Here is a 22694-nt window from a genome sequence, read left to right as displayed (position 1 = left end):
CTCATCTTAAAAAAAAAAAATATATATATATGCATGTGTCAGTTACTGCTCAGAAACACTTGACTGTTTTATTTGCTACCCCAACTGAAACCCTGCAAACGCTCAAATGAACAAATACAAGTTAAACTGACCTCAGAGTTAAAAATGAAAATGTAACATTCCAGTCTAACACAGGAGTCGCCAGTGGAACTTTCTAATGCAATTACCCGTTTCCAATTCCAGTTACCCAAACGCTCATTCACAGCCCTGTGCGGGGTTTTTTTGGGACACGGAGAGAAAAATTCCAACTTCTCCAGCCGAGGCCAACGACACAAATATCAGAACTGATCAAAGACGTATCGTGACGCTGCGACATTGTTGAGGCGATACATCACGGAGCAAGGCTTAGCCGAGAATCTAGCACAGGGAAACCAAAAAAAGTCTGGGGCAGCATGAGTAGGAAAGGTTAGGGTGGGTCAGCCCCCAGTGGTCCCCGGATCTCACTTCTACAGACTAAGATGGAGCTATGGAGGAATCTCCAACCTTTGGATTATTACGGGTGTGAATTTTAGTGCAACTTTACGTTGTGTTCCTCTGTTTTGGTGTGGGGTGCAGGCTGTGGGTGCAAAAAGAAAAAAAAAACGTCACTTCCTGTGCACCAGGGAAAAGTCCACCAGCTGCAGAGTGTTTAAAAACAGCAAATAAGCATTCGGGAGCTGGATATAATATGAATCACTTGCCTTTGATGAATTGGTCTTAATGGGAAGCAAAATTTACTTTTATGAAAATGTCACAGGTTGTTACTTTAATGACGGGACCAGTGGAAGGTAATCCGGTTATGAGCATGGACTGAGCTCGCGAGGACAATGAGAACATTTGATAGATGCAAAGTATGAGAGTCGTACTGAAGGTCTCTCTCTCTCTGTGCTGTCTGTCATTCGGCCAGGAAGTGAGGGAGCAGACCCCCATCAGCAAAGCCCCCTCAGCATTCTGTCACGCAATGGGCTGTAAAAATGCTTATCCAACACGCGCACACACACGCACACACACACTCACACTCACACACACGTTATGCAGCACGCAGACAGCCAATTGCCGGTCGGGAGTAATTCCTGCTCAGGGCACTGTGCTCCAGGCAAGGCAGGCGCGTGCTGGATATTTCATTATTCATTAATTTACTGTTTAACAAATCCTGTCATTACTGAGCCCGAGCCGAGTTCACACACACACACACACACACACAAAACACACACTCGCAGCAGTGGGTGTCAGGCATGGCAAATCGGCCTGTTTGATCCCGGCCTTCTCAACAAACGGGGAGAGAGCCATGAATAATAAGAAACGCGAAGCTTCGCCGGAACGAGGGAGCGTGACACTGTCTCACAAAAAGCCCTTTAGCGTGGAGCAAAGCTCCGCCGGGGCCTCACCGAGGGCCCAGGGTTCATTATATGAAAAGACAAAAACAAACAGTTGGCACAACCGTGATCGATATGAAAAGGCAAAGCTCCCACACACACAAAAGGTGAAAGTGAATCAGTCATGTTTGACAAAAGACGGCGTACTGTTTCCTTTCTGCACACGGAGTGTAGCATGGCTGCTGTTTACCATTTTCACCACCGAGTCCACTAATGGGATAAGGATTAACGCTGTACATACATTTTTTTGGCTCTTCTATCCCTGTTTTTGGCTCCATCCCCGCAAAAACAAGGGGGTAGTTACTTGAGTTTCCCATAAAGCAGTTGAATGTATAGAGTGTGAACTCAGACTCTACAATAATGACTTTTACTTTCCCTTTTCAGTCTAGTTCACTTAATTAACAGAGGGAGCCTCAAGGCTGCAAATATTCATTATTTCAGAAAGAAAAACATCTATCATAAATATTATAATGATATATTTGTGTTGTACAAGTAAATTTTATTCTAGATCACTCCGTACCCAAAACCACGTCAGAGTGTATGGTCTGCAGCTGGAGGAGGTGGAGAAAGGTGAGCGGAGGACTTGACGACAGGCCTGCAGTGAAACGACGGCTTAAGCCTTCAAGTCCTGGCGCTGAATGCCACGGCGAAAGGATAAGGCTGTCGTTTCCAAGGAGAAAACGACTTTATTTCTCGATCTGCTGCCCTCAAGTCCGTGGGTGGCCAGACTTGATGTCATTAACATGTGACATATGTAGAGCTGACTGGGAGTGGCTGGAGGCCAGTGTTTGTCTCCGCCACTGTCCCCGTGTCTGCGGGGCCAGGCAGGCTGAGTCTGGGCTTTGTCAGCAGTCAAGAAGCCGGCCGGCCGCCCGGGCCACTGTCTGCTGCTGCTGCTGCTGTTGATAGTGAACGCGTTTATCTGTATGCATGACAGACAGTGTACATGAATGTGTGTTTGCTGGTAGCTCAGGGCAGGAGGGAGGGGGGGGGGGCGGGTCTGACTGGTTGTTCTATCGGGGGAGTGGGGGGGTTGGGGGTGGGGTCCTTGCTTGTTGTGTGGGCAGGGACGCGGGCAGTCCGGGTCCCTCAAGGTTGGACTGATGACACTGAGTTGAAGTGACACAGCTGCTGCTGCTGCTGCTGAGGCAAGGCTGCCTCTCCAGACGGGTCAAGGTTACGCAGAGGAGAGTGCATTTCTGCCACATAGCTTCTCGCGCTCACTTACACACATCAACACCCACATGCGAACAGGAACACAAAGCAGTGCTCCCCCCAAAATGCCTAGCTACTTGTGCATATTACAAGGAGAAATCTTTGTGTGTTTATACGCTATATTTTTTAAGCACCTTAGCAGGTTATATCATGTTAAATAAGGCAAATTTGTCCTAGTATCATGTCAGCGTTGATTGACGCTTACATGGCCTTTGGGTAACACCCGAAGACCCAACGCGTTTGAATTTAAGTGATGACCCGTGTCTACGTTTTTTGTCCTACGTCTGCTCAGGTTTTGGCCGATGTCGATACACCCACCTGTCACATTACCCACCACTCAGGACTGATGAACCCGCAGCCTTCTAACCTTTAAAAAAGGAACCGTTCTGACATGTCGGGAAGTACACTTTCTTGCCGAGAGTTAGACGAGAGCATCAATGCCGCTCTCATAGCTGTACCTTAAATATAAGAAGGTATACAGCCAGGATGCAGTCAGCGACGGAGGGTTATGTGCCCCGACTACCTCTTGGCCTGGTGTGGTGACTTCTCGGAAGTCTCCGGCGCTTGCCCAGCAACCCCACCACGACAGCAAGACTCTAGGAACTCCCGGCCAAGCGTTCGTCATTTTGTTTTGACACCTTAAGCTTGAGTGGCAAAGCAGAAGGTAATGTGCGCCAATTTTCACCATGTGCAGGACAATCTCTCTTTAACCATAACTGGTAATTGTTAGTTGCCTAGATTGCATCACTTAGTGGACCACAAGCATTCCTGTAATGTGAAAAAAGTATTTTTGGTGTGTCTTCACCCCACCAATAGGGATGTAAGCTCAGCAAAAATGTTTACATTACTCATTTGGGAAAGGACGGACAATTTTGCAGTAGAATTGAGGACATAAGGGAGATTGTGTCCATCCTGGAAGAACGATCCCTCCTCTGTTCTTCCTGAGGTTTCTTCCATTTTTTCCTTTTTTTTTTTTTAACCATTAAAAGGGCTTCTCTTGGACATTTTCCTTGTCTGATCTGAGGGTCTAAGGACAGAGGGTGTTGTAATGCTGTGCAGACTGTCAAATTTGTGCTTTCTGATATTGGCCTATATAAATAAAATTTGAATTGACTTGAGTGTTTTTCATTGCAACCGAACACTAGAGCAGCACAGTTTCAAGGCATAAGCACTAAATTGATAGCTAACATGATGTCCACCCGTAGGTTTTCCAAAGCTGCATCACTTTGTGAAATCAGAATGTAAAAAAATCTTTGAGATACCTTTTCAAAATAAGTTTCCAAATTGGCTTTAAAATAACTTTTCACAGTTATGTAATTCGGTGAAAGCGCTGCGCTTGTCGGAGTTTGCCTTCACCGCCTCCTCCACTCCACCATAGCTATGTGATAATGATTGAAATCAACTGGTGCAGTGATAAGCTCTAAAGAAAAGCTGCAAGATCTCGCATGGATGATCGTCACAGGATATGAGGGAAGACTGGTGGATGAAGTTCAGTGTCAATCCAAACACAGACAAAATTGGGGTATCAGCTTTGGAGAAAAGAGGAGTGAGTTTGAGGTTATTGAGGGGGGTTGAGGATTACTGTGTGCACACTCCAGCTTGTGCGCGAGCATTATTAACTCCCCATTTACTGAACCCCCCAACCTCCCATCCCCCATAAACACGCACGCACGCACGCACGCAGAGTCCCCTGACAGCCAATTGTTATTAGCTCTGTTATTGTTGGAGGCATGCTTGGGTCATACCACTTACAGACAAATAAACACTGAGGCAAGACCTGAGAAAGGGAGGAGGGATGTCACAGTTGGAGGTCAGGCACGAGAAACGAGCATCAATCGCAGACGTAAAGACGTTTCTGCTCGCTGAGAGATGAATGCCAGACAGCTAGAAACACTTTAAACACAACCCAAAAAAGAGGATGACCACGGGAGGAGAAATAAGACAACTAATGTTATTCACAAAAGTGTCTTTCCACTTTTCAGTCAGTGGGAAAATGTTTAGAGCTGCACCTGATTGACTGACCCTATTAAACATGAAATCCTGCTGTTGTCATGAACTGATTCACATTCAAAAACTACAATTGGTAAGTTCATCCTAATTATACACACACACACACACACACACACACACACACACACACACACACACACACACACACACACACACATATACATACATTACACACACACAAACACACGAATGAGGCGCAAAAGTCCTTAAGAAAAGTTTGGTGCAGACTCCACTGCACTTGTGGTTGAAGACTGGAGCAGATCTTGGCAGTGTGCCTTGCAGGAGGGCATCTGAGCCTGGGCAAGCTTAAAAAAAAAAAAAAGTCCACCTGCTTAAGCACTGTTCAGCAACAGTTTCAGTCTCCTGGTCACCCTAAATCAGCACGCCCTCCAAACTGTGTTGGGTATTTGGACCCCTGTATATCTGCTTGCAAGTGCAGTTAAGTACTGAAGTCATTTCTGCAGCTGGGATACTGTCAGGATTAACCGTGTGTTATATTCTAAATCAGATCTGGCTTAACAAGCACACACCACCGACTCATCCTAACGTCTATAATGTGAACGCATCGCAGACACAATAGGCGTGATGGAAGGATTTGGGAAAGCCAACCGTCTGGAAAGAGATAAAAAATGAGGGGAGGCTGATGATGTGTTAGAGAAGAGGATGATGAGGAAGAAAACAGACAAACTCTATTGTCTGTTGGTTGTTACAGATAAAAACGAATTTCAGCCTTGGCTCAGAGACTGAGACAGTCGGGGAGGGAGAGAGATGGGGAGAGAGAGAGAGAGAGAGGGCCTCAGGGTAGTAGAGGTCTCTGTTCAGTGTCTGAACAAAATGCTTAGTCTGATCGAGTGAGGAAGGCCATGAACCAACCATCCACCCCTATAACATCCAGCCCACCCTCATAACACTTCTAACACTGTGTGTGTGGGAGAGAAAGAGTGTGTGCGTCTACTATATTTTTACTTCTGTGTCTGTGTGTGTGTGATTCAGTGTGTGTGTGTGTGTGTGTGTGTGTGCGTTAAGGCTAGACAGATAGATACAGCCATCAGTTCTCTGACAGTCCATCTCAAATGCGACACACACTGTAGTTTGTTAGAATACATATTTAATGCAGAAAATTAACTCCCGCTGTCTGTTGAAGCAGAAGGTTTTTAGTAATATATAGAAATATCGGGCTCATTATTTTTGTTTTCAAAAGAAAAACAAAAACTGGACTTTATCGGTATTTACTTTGAATATTCCGGCACAAAAGGAATTCTAAGAATACTATTTTCAACTCAAAGACTATAGTTTAACCCTCCAACAAACTGTAAATCAATTTATTTCCCCTTAAGCAGATTTAAGGTTGGAGAAATTTCAGGTTTAAGGTTGAATAAAGTATGTGTTTTCTATTCACCTGTTCCAACTCTATTGACCATTACGCTATATAAAATATTTAAACCCCAAATTCTGTTTGTGTGTGCGCCGTTTCATGAAGTAGAAGGTTTCAAAATGTTTTCTACAGCGTTTTATACACACCGAAAAGTCGCCACGTGTACCGGAATTTAAACTACAGCATTTGCAGCAAGTTTGTAATGACTGGCCCAACAGCAGATTAGTAAGGTCTAAAAGGAATAAATAAAGATGTTTTTGGAAAGTATGCTTGTTCACGCTCCTGCCAAGAGTCAGATGAAAAGATCAATACCTCTCCCAATTCTGTATGGTAAATCTGAACCGCAGCCAGCATCTAGTTAGCTTGGCTTAGCATAAAGACTGGAAACACAGGGAGACAGCCACGGATTAAACGAACAAGATGTAAAGTGTTAATCACTGAGCTTTAGAGGTGCTGGATGGTGGATTTTATAAACTTCTGGACAGAGCCAGGCTGGCTGTTTCCCCTCGTTTCCAATCTTGGTGCTAAACTAAGCTTCACCGGCTGCTGACTGCAGCTTCATATTTACTGCACAAACATGAGAGTTGTACCAATCTTCAAACTCTCAGCAAGAAAGCAAAATAAGGAAATATCTTAACTTTTTTTTTTTTTTTTACCTATGTAGCGGGACTGTGGTACATAAATATCATCTTATTTGCATTTCTTCCCCATTTTTGCCTAAACGGTTTATCACCTGAATAATTTTCTGAGCTGAAGTCGTACGGCAACCTAGTTTGCTATAAACCGTGGCGATCAATATCTTCCTGCAGCATTAAACAGCACCGTCCTGGGAACATAAATTCCAGGTGAAATTTGACGAGCTCTTAAAAATGTTTGGGTTTTTTTTTTTTTTTTTTTAAATGTTAAAATGAGACCACAACTCGGCACAAGATATCAGCTGCTTCAATCCCGATCGTACAGTATTTGCATTCAACGTCCGTATCAGCGGAACCAAGTGCGTATCTGTGTTTGAGTGGGTATGAGACAGGAGACAAAGGGGACACTGGTGTGGCCGATGGGCTGCCTGGGTTACTTTGGACGGCAGCAGCAGGGCATTTCTTGATGCTGAACCAGGAGGACAGGAGGCGGCCCAGCCATGACGCTCATCACATCTGAAGCCCCCATCTGTACTGGTGTCTCCCCACCAGTCAACTAAGCCAACACACACACATACACACACAGACACACACACCCCAACACACACGGCTCTAATCTCTTCTGACAGTGCTCACATTCAGTTAGGCCCCACAGTGCTTTTGCATGTCACTGACCATAAACAAAACATACACTCCTCTACAGGAGACACACCACAGGACACAGGGCGTGGATGCCCGAGAAATACCAGAAGACAGGGGTGTGGGGAGTGTGTGTTGCAAAAGTGTGTGTGATGCCTACGATGGGTGCCTTGCATGTGTGTGGACGTGAGGCTTCCAGGGAAGGAGAACAGATGCCTGCAGGTCATGTCATATCGCTGACATTAGGGCAAAGTCATTGGCAGCCGAGTCGATGGAAACAAAGAGACGTCAAAAGCAAGCACACGGGCTGGGTGCTGCATGAGGCCAAAATATCACATTATCCTGTATTTCTGGTTCTCTTTTCAAGGTCCGATGGTTTGTTTTTCCAGCGCAAATAACTTTATTGAGATGAGCTCCTAACTCGATCTCCAAGCTCGGCAACGTTACCCTGAGGCTCAGGAAGTGGACAACGCACATGTTAAATGAGTACTCCTTTCACTAACTGACAAAACCGTCTAGCCCCGAGTTATTTAATTAATTATTCCTGTTGACTTTCCATGTTAAAAATAGCCTTAACTATTGACACTCAACCGTTGACATATTTTTTAAATATATATTTAATCATTTTTGACATTCAGGTTCATCAGTTAGCACTCAAGAAAGTTGAAGTGAGAAAAAAAACTGGTTCTTTGACTAAACAGGTGCCCTCAAACGCACCCGTTAGAAAGACAACAAAAAGACACAGACAGAGGCAGACAGACATAGATTCCTTCTAGATAGGATCACTTCAGGTAGAGACGCATCCGCTGGGGTTTAACACGAGAAGGTCGGAAAGTGCAGTAGCATTAAAAAAAAAACGAAGCATGATGAGTCCCGTCAGCGACTTACATGTTAAGATGGAGGACGAGTCGATAGTATGCAGTTTCCCTGAACCAGACGCCTGCATTTTATGAACCTCAAGATACAGAAGCAAAGAAGTAGAAGAGGGGCCTGGTTGAAAAAGTCCCTCGCATTACTTTGGTAAAGGCTCCTGCCCTGTTCGCGTCATATCAAAGTTTCCCACTTGTAAACAGCATTTGCGTCAACATCCAAGTTGTGCCATAACTGGGAAATGCAGATCTTTCTGAAAGCTTTCGGTTAATCCGACCGGGAGCCTGCTAATATGGAAGAAAACCAAACCAAACAAACATGGATCCCTGAAACCAGCCAATGTTAAGTGATACAGTTTTATCTGGTCAGTCATGCTTTTAACCCCCAACGCAAAACAACTCCAGGACCTCTGTGAAATTTCGATGTTGGATGATTCTGTACCTCACAATTTTCATCGGGGGCCAATAGAGAAAGTAGTGTGTCCCACATGAAAATGTGTGTATGTAAATGTATGTATATAAACGTATGCGGAGATTGAGGAGGGGGATGGGCATGCAGCACGTCTAATTTTTTTTTATGTAGGAGACCAGTGTGACCACATTAGCTGCCATGCGCAGATATTGTAGAAAGCAAGAATTGTAAAACTGCTGGCCCTCAACTTAATTTCTGGGACTTCAAGTTTTTGTCTGGAAATGGGGTTTGGATGACGTGAACACTCGTGGGTCGTGAGTATGGGAATCTTTCCCCATCTCGACCATCTATCCCGTGTTACATGAATGTGGCTCTCTTTATTACCCCCTGGTTAATGAATGTGGTCACCAGTTGTTTACAACTGGCCCGGTTAGCAGCTAGTCACTTGTTATGCTGGGGATGTGCATTAAAAGGGTGAAAATTGAAGCTCTTATCAGGGCTAAGGGTATAACTTACCGATACACGACTCCACCCTCCTTCCGTGTCGGGGATTTTCATTTGATGTCCATGAAAAAAAAACAGTCAAGTGATCAAAATGAATAAACCAAGACACAAATTTACCTCGTTTGTTAGTAGACCACCTGATTAAAAGGCAAAATGTTGTTTCATAAACGTCCTGCAGCAGCAGCCGAGGCTCATTTTGATAAAAAGGTTTGGTTTAGAGGTTTAGGGCCAAGGTGAGGATAGCGAATCAGTACACCGTGGTTTTCCCTGAGAGAGAGATGGAGGAAACAGGAGAACGCAACTCACTGGTTCCAGTGATCCCACATGCTTACTCAGCCATGTGTCCCACAGATATTTGGTGTGCTCACGCTCGCAAGCGTCACAATGCAGTAGTGGATAAGAAATTTAGATGGTGTGTACGTCTCTCCTCTTGTTCCAGAGTTAAGAAAAATGACATTTTAAAACTGATGGAAAAGGAAACCGTTTTCTTCCTGTTTAGAAAAATATTGACACACACACGCCCCCCCGGGGATGTTTCCCAGTATTTTAGCTGCTGTCAAAAATTATTACTTTAGATTTTGGTGTTGTGTTTGGGGTAGATGAGCTTCCAAGTGCGGGTCCCTGGAGAGAGAGCCCGAATCCCACCGCGCCACCTCTTTGGGCTGCTGGCGGCTTAGCGAATGGAGACACACTAAGTCGTTCCCACCAGAGAAACTGTGCTTTTTACAGACTGTTTATAAAAGTGATTCTAGTTTTACCAGTGGAGTGCGACAGGAAAAATGCGAAAAAAAAACAGAAGATGGCTTTACCAAAAAAAGATACAAGTTGGATGTGAACCGAAAGCATCACGTAGGTGGCATGTAAGCCTTGGATCAATAATTCAGCCCAACAAGTGATCATTTCTGATCTGCTGCCCCTGTGGTTAGTGTGTAGGACACCTTTATAGTTAAGAGACAAACAATGACCGTTTATAGGAGACAGGAATCAACTCCAGGGCTGTCTTGTAAAAGTCAAACACCCGGTGGTTGTTCGAACTGAAAATAGCTGCTGTGATTAAAAACAAAGTCCTCATTGGTTTGGGTATTTTATTACAGGTGCTTGTGAGAGGATGAACGATGATCCTGGATGGCCGGTTTGGGGAGGTAAGAACTGAGTAGGGAATCGTTTTATCCTACATAGTCCCAAGTCTTCTTCGAGGAATGCATGATAGCATGTATTTGACTGGCCGTTGCTGTGGGTTGTCGGATGACGTTGCATTGCGCTGTGGCAAACGTTTAGCGAGGTTCAAATCTTTTGCTACGCAAACCTACTTTTTTTTTTTTTGGGGGGGGGTGGGGCTGGATTTCTTGAAATTAAAAGGGAGGTTACATTTTTAAAAAACAATTCTACTGTGTCTGATCACAGCCTTTGTACATTTGATCACGTTTTTTTTATTATTTTTTATTAACAAACAGCTATATATGTACATTTTCCACATTTTGCTAAATTGTTTGGAGCCTATGGAATTGTAGTAGACAATTGGATTGTGTTACAGGAGTGCTTTCAGATGTCCCTATGCATTTCCTCTACGGATGGCTCTTGAGCGATGCCAGTGGGTCGCCCATTAGAATCTACTGTAACTGCTGTGACTGACCACAGCAGCCGTCCTGGCATGAAGGAGCAAGCTACAAAGTTGGGGGAAAAAAAAAAACACTTTTCAAGCCTACAAAAAAAAAGAAAAAGGCGTGCGAATGTTTGATACTCAAAATGCAGGTTTTCTGGTGGGGTATTTCTGGAATAGTCAGATTAAAAAAAAAAAATCACTGTTAAAATGAATGAAAGGTTTAGTCATACTATTCTTTGCTATATCTTGTTGATATAGACCAAATGTCCTGAGCCCCCTGTGTAACAACTGGTACCTGGGGATTATCTGGTAATAATCAAGTATTTTCTGGGAATCACCTCCCACCCCTTTCTTTTCTAACCCATTGATTTCATCATCCCTCTGTCTCACACACACACACACACACACACACACACACACACACACACACACACACACACACACACACACACATTTTGGACTGTATTGCCAGACCCAAGTGTCTGAATGCAAAACTGCTTTACCCATTAATCACCACTGTATTTGCATAATGTGTCATCACTGCCTTTTGGTCCACTGTACAAAATGTCCCATTGTTCTTGGTTGGCTTACTTCCTCAGCTCCACTGTGTCTGTAAGCTCGCCGTATACCGGCGCACCATTAAACACTCCACCACGGCAAACTTCTGGACAGGACTCCGAGCTGTCTCCCCACCACTAGCTGCGTCTGCTCTGTGTTCTTCCTTTACTGCGAACAAATGATTTTTTATTACATTTTGTGCAAAGTGTACTCCCAATTTTGACGTCAGGTGTAAACGACGCGCGTCACAGCTTCATCGCCGTTTTCATTCAACAAAAACGGCCCGTCCGTTACCGAGGCAACTTTTGGACTTTTAACTACCTTGTTTCCTAAACTGCTCTACCTCTGAAGAAGGGTGAGGAAGACCCTGCCGCACTAATGTACAGAGGAGAAGCTTTTCTAGTGAATAGAAAAGCCGGTTTTAGATTGCTTTTATAAGACAGCGCACACACACACACACACACACACACACACACTTGCATGCACAACTAACAGACTGAGCATGATTGACAGCTCTGACCTGAATGTGCACATGGTTTCTTCCCTCAAGCTACAAGCAAGTGCACACATGCCCGCATGCACACACACACACTCTTGCACGTATGCATTCATATGCCCAATGACAAAACCATTAACCATTTCATCTGTGAGTACATATATGGTTCTACTATATAATGTATACTATCCATGTATGTATAGTGTATATGCATCTATGTTGGATGCATGTACATGTATATTTATTTATTTTTTCCTCTCTTTCTATAGCTAGCTATCGTGCCTTTAGCTAAGATATGAAGAACACCATTGCTTCCAGTTTATTCGGGGTTTGAGGGGATAAATAATTTGTTCATTTCCTCTATTTGTGTCATATAATCATAATACACATAACCATAATTCTACATATACAGTAACTTTCGATTTCAACAATTTTGAAAAGGTTTAAAAAAAAAAAAAAATTGTTCTTTCTTGGCTACATCCCATCAATATTATAAAACCTTTATGGTATGAAAAGTTAAAGAGCTAACACATGATAGCATGTGCGTTTCATATACAGTCAGTATTGGGTGAGTTTATACTGTAGGGTCCCCGCTTTGTGGTGCGTACGCCGACTCATTATAGGCTGTTCAGACAACTTTTTAAAAACCCGTCTCATTTGCTGCCAGAGACTTTAAGTTAACACAGCACACAGACTTGATAGCACCTCCTTCCTATCCGTCCTGACATTTAGAAGAGTCAGTCACCCTCTGGGGTTTTATGGTGAAGGCAAGGCTCTGTCTCTTAACATTAAAAGCACTCTGAACTTGCAGCTTGAGACCACGTCTTGCAACTGGTAAATGTTTACGTTTTTGTTTCTGGAATGATCACATTTCTGTTACGCTAACATGTATTTATAGTGGCAGGACGGTGTATTGTGGGATTACATGTTATCCAGTGCAACGGTGTGTTTTTAATAGTTTGTGGAAAACAATGCAGCTCCATGGCACAGAGGAATAAGCTACATCAGGCTTTGGCTACACAGACGAAAGTAGTGGGAGCAGTTAATTGTTGGCTTAGGCATTTTAGTGGAAGTTGTTGACAATGAGAAAAATATAAAATATCACCAGACCTATCCTTTATTCAGATTTACAGCATAATGTATATGGCCCACACTAAACCAGGATTGAGGGTTGTTGTGCAGTCGGAGCAGTGTTTCTCTCAGATCTTCACTAAAACGAGCCACAGGCGAGTCAAAGTGAGTGTTAACAAGAGGAATACCAGCCGCTTCCAGCACTGAGCCTCAGCTTGCCCACTGGAGCCAACAGTGGGCGAATGTTCATCGCTGCTCACGTAATCATTTTGACTTCAGTGCGGTAGATCCGAGGGTTTGTTCTTATGACCTGCAGGGCTTCGGAGCAACTACAGTGGCTCGTTTGGATCATGTGAACTGGAATGGTGAGGATGTATGATTTTTTTTATTTATTTATTTTTTTTTTAAAATGTGTTATTTTCCAATGGAGAGAATGCAGTGCACCCAACAGCTCTTTCCTTGACGACTTTATGGTTAAACTTCAGCTTCAAGTTTTTGAGCCAAATGCCCAAGTTTAAGTAGTTATTTAAATTAGCATTTCATAGGTTTAGGGGATATGAAGGGGAGTAGATGCAAATTTTGACCATGTATCCCAGTTTTTGTTTTTTTTTGTTTTGTTTTTTTATAGGCAAAAACTGAGAAAATTACTGCCTCATTATCCTAAAAATCACTTTTTTATTTGAATGAACTGACTTAGGCATAAAAATACAGTATTACATACCATGTTGCCACTGTGTCATGCAAAGTAGTGATAAAGTAATAAAGCAGACGTGCCCTATTTCTAACTTTTTTAAAAACAGTGCAGTGTAGCATTGAATGCGCGCACACAAACACACACACACACACACACACACACACACACACACACACACACACACACACACACACACAGCAAAGGCGGAGCAGAGAGAAGCAAAGCAGAAAGCGAGAGGAGGGCTCACCATCTTCTCCGTTAAGCCTGGCTGACTAATTCTTGCTGCTAATTTGCGTTTGGTTAATTAACTAATTACTGAGGATGTCTGAGGGCGAGGCTGTCTGTCAGCCTGTATCAGTAATTATTTTCATCGTTTTAATTAGACTCACACTCTCCTAGACTCAATTTCTCCCCTGCCACTGAACACACACACATACATATATACAGACAGATACACCCACACACATTCGAGCATCCTGCACTTTGTAAACAGTCTGCCAACAGCGTGGTCGCCCTATAACTTCTGTATCTATTGTGCTGATGTTCGGGATAAAGGTTCAAGATAATCCCAATTTACAACTCAATGTAGTTATTTGATAGAAAATGGAGACTTTTTACTGATTAGGACGTTATCTTTGGAAAACACTGCAGGGACTTCCCATTGGACGGGACAGTTAAGGTGGATGCCACTGAAACATTGCCTCCGTGTGGTGCTGAGTTTCTATTATCTTTAAGCAGTTGCAGGGGTATTAACCTGCCAAAAGAAATTTCTTTATTCAAGGTTTGTAAAGTATGAATCCAGGACGGAGGAAAAAAAAAAAAAACAAACAAAAAAAACAACTCTGCACAATAGTTTATGTATGAAATAAGAAAAGACAACATGGATACAAGGATGTGTAAAGAGGTCTGTACACAGGAGGCCTCCAGGTGGAGTAGTGTTAAACAAAAATAAAGCAGGTCACAAGTGCATTATCGTCCTTGACAACAGTCCATGTTTTTCAGTTCCTCTGTGATATGAAGCTAAAAATACTCCTCCGTAAGGAATGCCAGGCCTCAGTTGTAGCAGTTTGAGCGCTGATCCCTCCTGCTGTCACGCATTCCAGATTTACCAAGTTTAGCAGATTTATCCAGAGAGACTGCGCACAGATATCGGGTGTCACTTTAACATTGTTCTCGTGGCGGCTTCGAATCCGGAAAAAATAATGCTCTGTCGCATTGGCTTCGGAGTAATGAGAATCATTAAGTAGACGGAGACGAGGACTGGTTACGTGAGACAATCGCCACAAGATCAATCTCTGCAAAGTTATCACTGCAACAGTTGTTTTGTCTCAGCGATCCAGTGAACGGAATTACACCACTCGCATTATGAAGTAAATTACCCAGAATGCGCGCTTGCACATACTTGGACTGGCCAAAGCAGCGTGTTGCCTGGCCGGATCATTTTGCACCGTTTTGCAGCAAAAGTTGAGTCAGGTTTAACTTTTTTTTTTTTTTGCCAGAACCTCTGCTCTGCCAGAGTGCGTTCACTCCAGAAATGTCTCAGATTTTCAAATTCTTTACTACTAGGTTAGTGAAAGATCGCGGCCGTGGTCAAGAAAGGCAAAAGAAAGAAAGAAATAAGACAAAAACTGCAAAACACACTGCGGCCCCGAGTGTCAATATCATGTCTCGTGTAGCCAACCATCCACCCCGGCCTCCTCCCGAAGACTTGTGGCACAATGCCAGCATTACACATCTCCGACCTTTTGCCACTGGATGTCCACACGGGTCGCTCTATGAGTCTGAACAAACAATAGGTGCTGTCACGTCTCTGGTGGGGACAGTCTGAGGCTCAGAGGCTTCTCCGCCCTGATAAGAATCACACCACGGGGGAAATAACCGGCGCGGGACTTCTTCGTATCATTTAAACATCTGACATAGAAAAAAAAAAGCTCGCAGTTAAAGCTCATGTGCAGTAACTTAACTTAGCTGGAAAATGTATTATAGATAGGTAATTCGTAACTATCGTGAATAATGCAATGTCAAACCCCACAAAAAATCTGGGGGGAAATCTTTTCTGTAAAGCTCTAAATTTGCTCTTTGCTTTGCTGCTGATTCCCCCCCCCCCCCCTCAGTATTGTTGTTGTTTAGATGTTTTCTGCCCAGTACAAGATGCCTCATCAGCTTTCTGTCGGGTCAGACCCTGGCAGAGAGGGGGAGAGTTGTAAATAGTGAGCAGATCTCTGGCAGAATGGCCGCACAGCAGATTTCATCCCAAGAAGCCAACTTTAGTAAACAGGCAGAGCTAATGAGGACACCGAACACACACACACACACACACACACACACGCACACACACACACGCGCGCACACACACACACACAAAGACAGGCAGACATCCACACCCACAACTCAGTGTCTGAGCATTTGGAGGCCTCGGGGCCCCGGGGCCAGAGCAGCCCAGATACCTGATGGGAGCAGGGACATCAAAGCTGCAGGATTAGAGAGAGGAGAGAGGAGAGATCGCCGCAGGGAGGAAATGCTAACTTATTATCCGCTTCCCAGCTAATCCTGTTATCTACAGAATATAGCTGTGTTTAACCCCCCTACACACCTCCCTCTAACAACACACACACACACACACACTCTCAGAACTCGTGTTTGGGGGTTCGACAGCTTCCCAGAGCGCGCCCCCCCCACCCCGGATCCAGGCCGAACCCCCACAAACCTTCTGGTCCGGTATCTTACTTGAAGATAATGTCGACATAGTTGAACCTTCAACACATGTGCAAGTCCTGGTCCTCCTCCTAGATCCCTCTCAGACAGCCTAGTTAGGCCAATCACCCGTTGCCGAACGGGTCCTGAAGTCCTCATCAGTTTTCGTAACCTTTCGGGTGATGTAACACACCTTCTGGTAGACATATTGGAGATCCACAGCTCAGAGTTGGCCCCCGGCTGAATGAGGCACCGAAGCTGAATAAGATTTAATTCCTCCAATCCATTTGATTTGTTCACCTACATTCACAAACCAGATCCAACGCAAGGAGTACTTTGATCTACTGTATATATGAATGACAAGTGCGCGTAGATCTTTAAGAATATCACTATTTAGCTAAAACGCTGGCAAAATGTCCTTCAAATGTGGGTTTGTAGTCTCCGTGTCGTTTTTTTTCAGCTATCATACTAACTGCATTTGCTTTCCATAGAGAGATTTGATCAGTAGCAGCTCGCTGGACCTTCAAGAGATCCGCATCAGCTCCCCTGAGTTCAGAAGCTGTATTTGCAACTTGTTGCATATCCAGCTGGGCCCACTCAATTTAGAGACTTCAACTTCCGCCGAAGCGATACACCAGGCAGTTGTTTCCTTTGAAAAATTAAGACACAAACGGCGAGTCTGTATTGTAGCAACAGAATGAGGAGGAGAAATATAAACTTATTTCATATGTAACCTATACCCTCAATAATTGACAGTTATTAGTAGCCCAGAGAAAGTTAAATAGTTATTCACTTCTTATTAATTTCCAAACAACAACATGCACTCACAAAAAAAAACACACCAGCCCCTGGCTCTCTGTCCTCTAAACGTGACATGGCTGCCTACAGTATTGTGCTCTGCAGAGTCAGTTTACGTTCTTGTCGCAGTCATTTACCAGAATGTTGTGGAACGGGCGACAAAATTCATTATATTTCTGACAGCATGTAGGCCGCACACTGACCAGTAATTCCACATGATTAAGCTGCAATATAACGTGGTATGACAGATGATTAACTGGCAAGTAAACAAACTTTTGACTAGGGATCTTTATTGGCCTGTGCAGACCATGAGATAATCACATACCACGACGACAACAGCAAGATTTTACCAGCGCGAGATGGCTGCATGAAGTCAGAGGGATAACGAGGAGTGGTCTTAATTGACTGCAGGTACAAGACTTTACTTCTAGCCATAATTAGCTCATTGTATTTTACAGGTGTTACAGTCGGAAAGGACAGAGGAAGGGAAAAAAAAAAAGAGGGAGAAAAGTTGAAAGAGAAAATTCCTTGCTGATAATGTTTATGTGAACAGAAGTAGTAAAAGAACATGGCACGCTAATACATGCAGATGAAGTGAAATTGTCATTAGGCTAAACAGCACTAAACTAATTGGGAGTCATGGACCCTCCTATCTGCTAATTCTAACCCTAAACCCCAGCCCATATCTGCAAGCAAATGGAGGAAGAGAGAGAGAGAGAGAGAGAGAGAGGGGAGGAAAAGTGGAGGGAAAGAGCTGAAAATGAGAGTGAGGTAAAGAGAGGAAGAGAGAGATGAAGCCTAATTAAGAGTGCTGGGATTTATGCAAATGAGACAGTGCTGATATGGTAATCAGAGCCTGCAGGGCCATAACAGGCTGTGTGCTGTACACGCTGTGTGTGTGTGTGTGTGTGTGTGTATCTAAGAGGCTGACAGCTGGCTGTGAGGAAGGTCAGAGCCAATCAGGCTTTTATTCTAATGCACACTGCCCTCTGGCCACCCTACCATCTCCCTCTCTTTCTCATGCGCTCGATCTCCCTCTCTTGGTCGTCTCTCTGCCCCTCGCTGCTATCCTAACCCTCTCCACTCTCTCTCTCTCTCCCCCCGTCTCTTTACATTTCACTGGTCGTCATGATGCATCCTGACACTGCACACAAACCTACACAAAACAACGGTTTTCACACATTTACTGGCTTAAACACACATTCATCACTACCATCCCACTTCATCCATGTATGATAAATGACAGTGCTGGTTGAGATTTTTTTTTTTTTTCTGTCTTAAAACAATACTCACACGGCCATATATACCGTAAAGTTATTGGTTGCTGTAATCAGTTCTTCCTGTCCATACTGGCCGGGAAGTGTTCCCTTCCTAACATGACCACTGTGAGAAAAATAAATAAATAAAAATAAGGGACCGAATTGACAGTTCAGCAAAAGCAAAGCTGAGGCTTCGGCAGTCTCAGTTCGCCGGTGGAAGTGGTTTCTGTCAAAAAGGTGGCTTTTCATGACAAAATTCACAATTTGGGCTTCCGATGAATAGGACTCACTTACGAAAAGATTTAGTTTGAAAAAATTCGAACTGGTGCGCAGTTAGTTCAACTTAATATGTACGCAACTGGCTCAGTTTTATCGCAAACTGTCGTAGAAAAAAAAACAAAAAAACGCATTCCTCAGACGGTACGGTGACGTGATTATCTTTTTAAGCAAGGCATGCTAGTTCTCTCAATTTTGCATTAGCAGAGAGAACAATAACGGCCTAGTTTCCTGACGCAACGCACGCCCACAACCAGCTGAAGTCCAACGCACAGCCTGTTGCACAAATGCACACTGCACTGTTAATTTTAACTGATCATCACAGTATGATGAATATTTAAATTTCTTTCCCATTTTCAAACTGTAGGTTGAATTTTGAGGGGAAAAAAAAAAATGACAGCCCCAATTAATCATGGTATAAATGACTGAGGAGTTTCACTCTCATTTTAGCCTTCACTATATTGAGCGATAATCAGCCGAAAACATTCTTTCAAAACATTTCAAGTGATAACCTGTAGCAGAAATTAGGCCAAGCGACGGCTAAACTTGCTGTTTTTTGTGGGGAGAGCAGGTAGAATCTGGAGAGTTGCTGCCTAAGGTCAACGTGGTCAAGAGGCTGCTCCACTGGAACTATTCTACATAAAATAGGTGGCTACATGAACTACGAACTAATGTGATAAAATTATACACATTATTTAATAAAACTTCAGTCTTCATAAATGGATAAATCTGAATGACTCAACATAGTGTACGCAAAATAGTGCAGAGACCCGCAGCCACTGATCTACCTGGGACATAGCCTGGTTCCAGGTCTCAGAAACACCGATGAGAGGGTGAGACGCAGCTGTACAGGTTTGCTGCAAGTCGACTTAAATCAACACATTTTTGTATAATCTCTGCATGAGAAATGTTAACGTCACAGTGAAAGCTAGTTGGAGCATCTCTATCTTCAGCGATGTGACGTCTATACACGTAACTAAAACCGCGACAGAAAATACGCAACACAAAAACACAACCAGGAGGTTTGTTGGGGCGGATGGCGGCGTACAAAGCTCACAGCTTGTCACACCAGAGACCAGGGTTCGCATCCAGGGTCCCCGTCTCCGGTTCGGGCAACAAAAGCGCTTCGGTTAAGGCTGGGGGAAAGATGGTAGCTCTGGTTAAGTGTAAATAGACTTGTTTCTGAAGTCACTGAACCTCTCTGTATTAAAAACAGACAACGATCTTTCCCTAACCTTAACCAAGTGCTGTAACAGTTTAAACATAACCATAAAAATAAAAAGTTTAATTAGGCTGAAGTCACTACAAGTTGCTATTCTACTGCAAGATTAGATGTGTTGGCCAAAAACAAACACGTCGTCTGTGAACATTTTAACGTTTAGCATCAACGTATTTGTGACTTCCCAGATATGTAAATTTACCACATATCCTCGTTACCTTGATAGAAAACAATCCGGTCACATGTACGTTTCCCACAAAATGTAATTGCTGTTGCAGTTTAGTTTTATAGAAGAGTCATTTCTGGGGGGGGGTAGGGTTGCGGGGTGAAGATGAATGCGTGCAGGGTTTTATTTCTCAGAGGACTTTAAAACAAATCCTTTACGTTTGATTGGATTGGTAAACGCACGCGTGGCGCGGAGGATACGGCGCAGTGCAGGGTCGTGGAGAGACACGGGGCAGTAGGACTGCTCACCTTCACCTGCCTCACACACCTGCATGGTGAGATCAGGGGGAGGGGTAAGGGTTGAATTAATAAAATCACACATGCCCACCTTCTTTAGATATGTAAAAGTTTATGGCGAGCTGAAATCCACACACACACACACACACACACACACACGTCTTACCATGATATTGCTCTACAAACTACCCACAATAGCTAACGGTCAAGTCCGGTTTTATTTGATGGGTGTGGTTATTCTAGTCACCCCAAATATCCCACTTGATTGGACAAGTTCAAGCTGCGTCATTAAAAGTATTTCTGTATTTTACAAGAAAAAAAAACAAACAGCAATTTGGACATAAAAATACTCAAAATCGGTTTTTAGGTTTTGTTGTGGACATTAAGCGCGCAACAAGAGCCCTGTGTTAATGAACAATTAAAAGGTGTAAAAGGACACAGGATTAAAATTTTAAAAACGTATATTTCATTTCACTTTGTCTTTAAGTTAACTGCCCCCTAGCAATCGCTGCCAAGCTGCTACTCATACTACAAAATAAAACGATCCTCCCTCCCCACAAGAAATGGGATAACCTGAACGCAATGTCAGGCTAAATGAATGAGGTAAGACAAAATGGCAATTGGTGCTGATTATACCTGGCACGCGTGCACGACTTTGAATGACTGTCTCATCACTTAACAGGTAAGTCAATTTACTGAACAACCTCTTGAGCACCGTGACGTTAAAGCGGCTCCCTCCCTCATCAGTCAGAGTGTCTTCACATATCATTGACGGATTTCTGGACCTCACAAGTGGAATGAAACAGAGCTTCTTGATAAGTGTTAAATGCAGGCATATCTGCATGTGCACGAACACAGTCAGTCAGTCAGTCAGTCAGTCACACACACACACACACACACACACACACACACACACACACACACAGAACCCAGGGCCATGTGGCCATATCAACACATCTGAGTGTAATCCAGTTAACAGAGTATCCCAAATGACTAAATTAATCAGAGAAATATTATCTGGCCCATCTCTCTGTAGTGCTTTGATGTGTGCGCGCACACAAAAACACACACACACGCACACAAAAACACACACACACACACACACTCGTATACACACATGCATACACATACAGGGGAGGAATTAGTGTGGAACATTGGCCTAACTGAGAAATTACTTTACCTGCTCGGATAATAAGGCCTCAAACCCATGGAGGGGCCTGTGAGATTCTATCATTATACCGACACCCTGAGGGGCATGGAAACACACACACACACACACAGCTCTCTGTTGTATACATGGAAGTGAGAAAGATCAAAAAGATGCATTGATTCACAACTCCAGATAGAGAGTACAATAGCAAGAAAAAAGAACAATCATAACTTGCCGTTTCTCCTATGTACAAGTCTTCACCAGCAACATTATTCTTATGATTTTTAGATACAGTAGAGGTTATATTGTACCGTTACAGCTCTGGCTGCCTTATCATCTTTCCTCCAGATGTTACAGCTGCCGCCAGCAAAACAAAGGCGTCCTGATGCTGAGCCCAAAAGGTAAAACTTTGCATTCATGTCCTCCACTGAGTCACCCAGAGTTCCAAGTTTTCCAAAAAAAAAAATATATATATATAAACCGGTGATTAGCATCAGCAGCTGACTATTTTCTCTTTCATTGTAATCTGAAAAAGCTGTGGTAAAATTTGAGACAGATGTGGTGCGATTTCAAGCAGACTGTCAATAGGTGTCCTTCACTCAGACATCAGCATGAATCCTCCTACTCCTGACTGAACAAACGCACCAGTCATTAGCCTTTACTACTGGTTTCAAAACAAGAAAAAACACATTTATGCCATTTCTGAAGCATAATTTCTTAGTATCTATCCAACAAAATCGGTTTAATATACTGTATTTGCAGTAGGAGTCTATGCAAAAATCCCAGTATTATATAACCATCTCAATTCTAATACATTTCCGACCATGCTTAATTTGGTCTTGGTGCAAAAACTTAGCATACAAAGTGTAGCGCTGCTTTGGAGGGTTGGTGTCACAGGTTTTGTGTGGACAGAATAATGAGGAATCGGTAAAGTATCAAAATCACTCAGTCAAAAAGAAAAGGAAAAAAAAACAAACCATGCATTTCTTGATCTCCGTACAAAATTTACACAGCTTTTCTTTTAGCGCTGAAGAGCTGGATGGGACTTAAATCAAACTTGTAATTACATGAGAGTTTCAGTGTCGCAGTCTTAATGGTGTGTGACAGAATTTAATTACCATTAGCTTAAAATAAGAATCTCACTTGTGTTCCCCTTCAGAGGTGTTTCCCCATCATGCCAGTAAACATTTCTGGTTGGTCCGCTGATGCTCCAGCTGACCCACGGTACGGCTTGTGTGGCTATGTTAGCATGTAGCCATGATCTTGCATCTTCTGGACCATTTTTGGGGTTTTTCTGTGTTAATTAAAAAGGAGCGTGTTAAGCAGAACCAGGTGGCTTTGAGCCAAACCAGCGCTCACGA

The 22694-nt window shown here is 43.4% G+C and overlaps 1 long non-coding RNA gene across 2 annotated transcripts in view; it reads right to left on the bottom strand.

The window, feature by feature from the left end:
* LOC120789369 overlaps nucleotides 1–22694 on the bottom strand; it is a 64303-nt gene that overhangs the window by 29285 nt on the left and 12324 nt on the right. The window contains exon 3 of one of the 2 annotated variants that reach the window (XR_005707376.1): nucleotides 22477–22627. The exons of the other annotated variant lie outside the window; for it this stretch is intronic. This is a non-coding gene — a long non-coding RNA (uncharacterized LOC120789369). The remainder of the gene's footprint in view (nucleotides 1–22476; nucleotides 22628–22694) is intronic. 2 annotated transcript variants of the gene reach the window in all.

This window comes from Xiphias gladius, chromosome 4 (genome assembly GCF_016859285.1).
Source record: "Xiphias gladius isolate SHS-SW01 ecotype Sanya breed wild chromosome 4, ASM1685928v1, whole genome shotgun sequence".
NCBI lineage: Eukaryota > Metazoa > Chordata > Actinopteri > Istiophoriformes > Xiphiidae > Xiphias > Xiphias gladius.
This window is presented reverse-complemented; position numbering and strand designations above follow the sequence as displayed.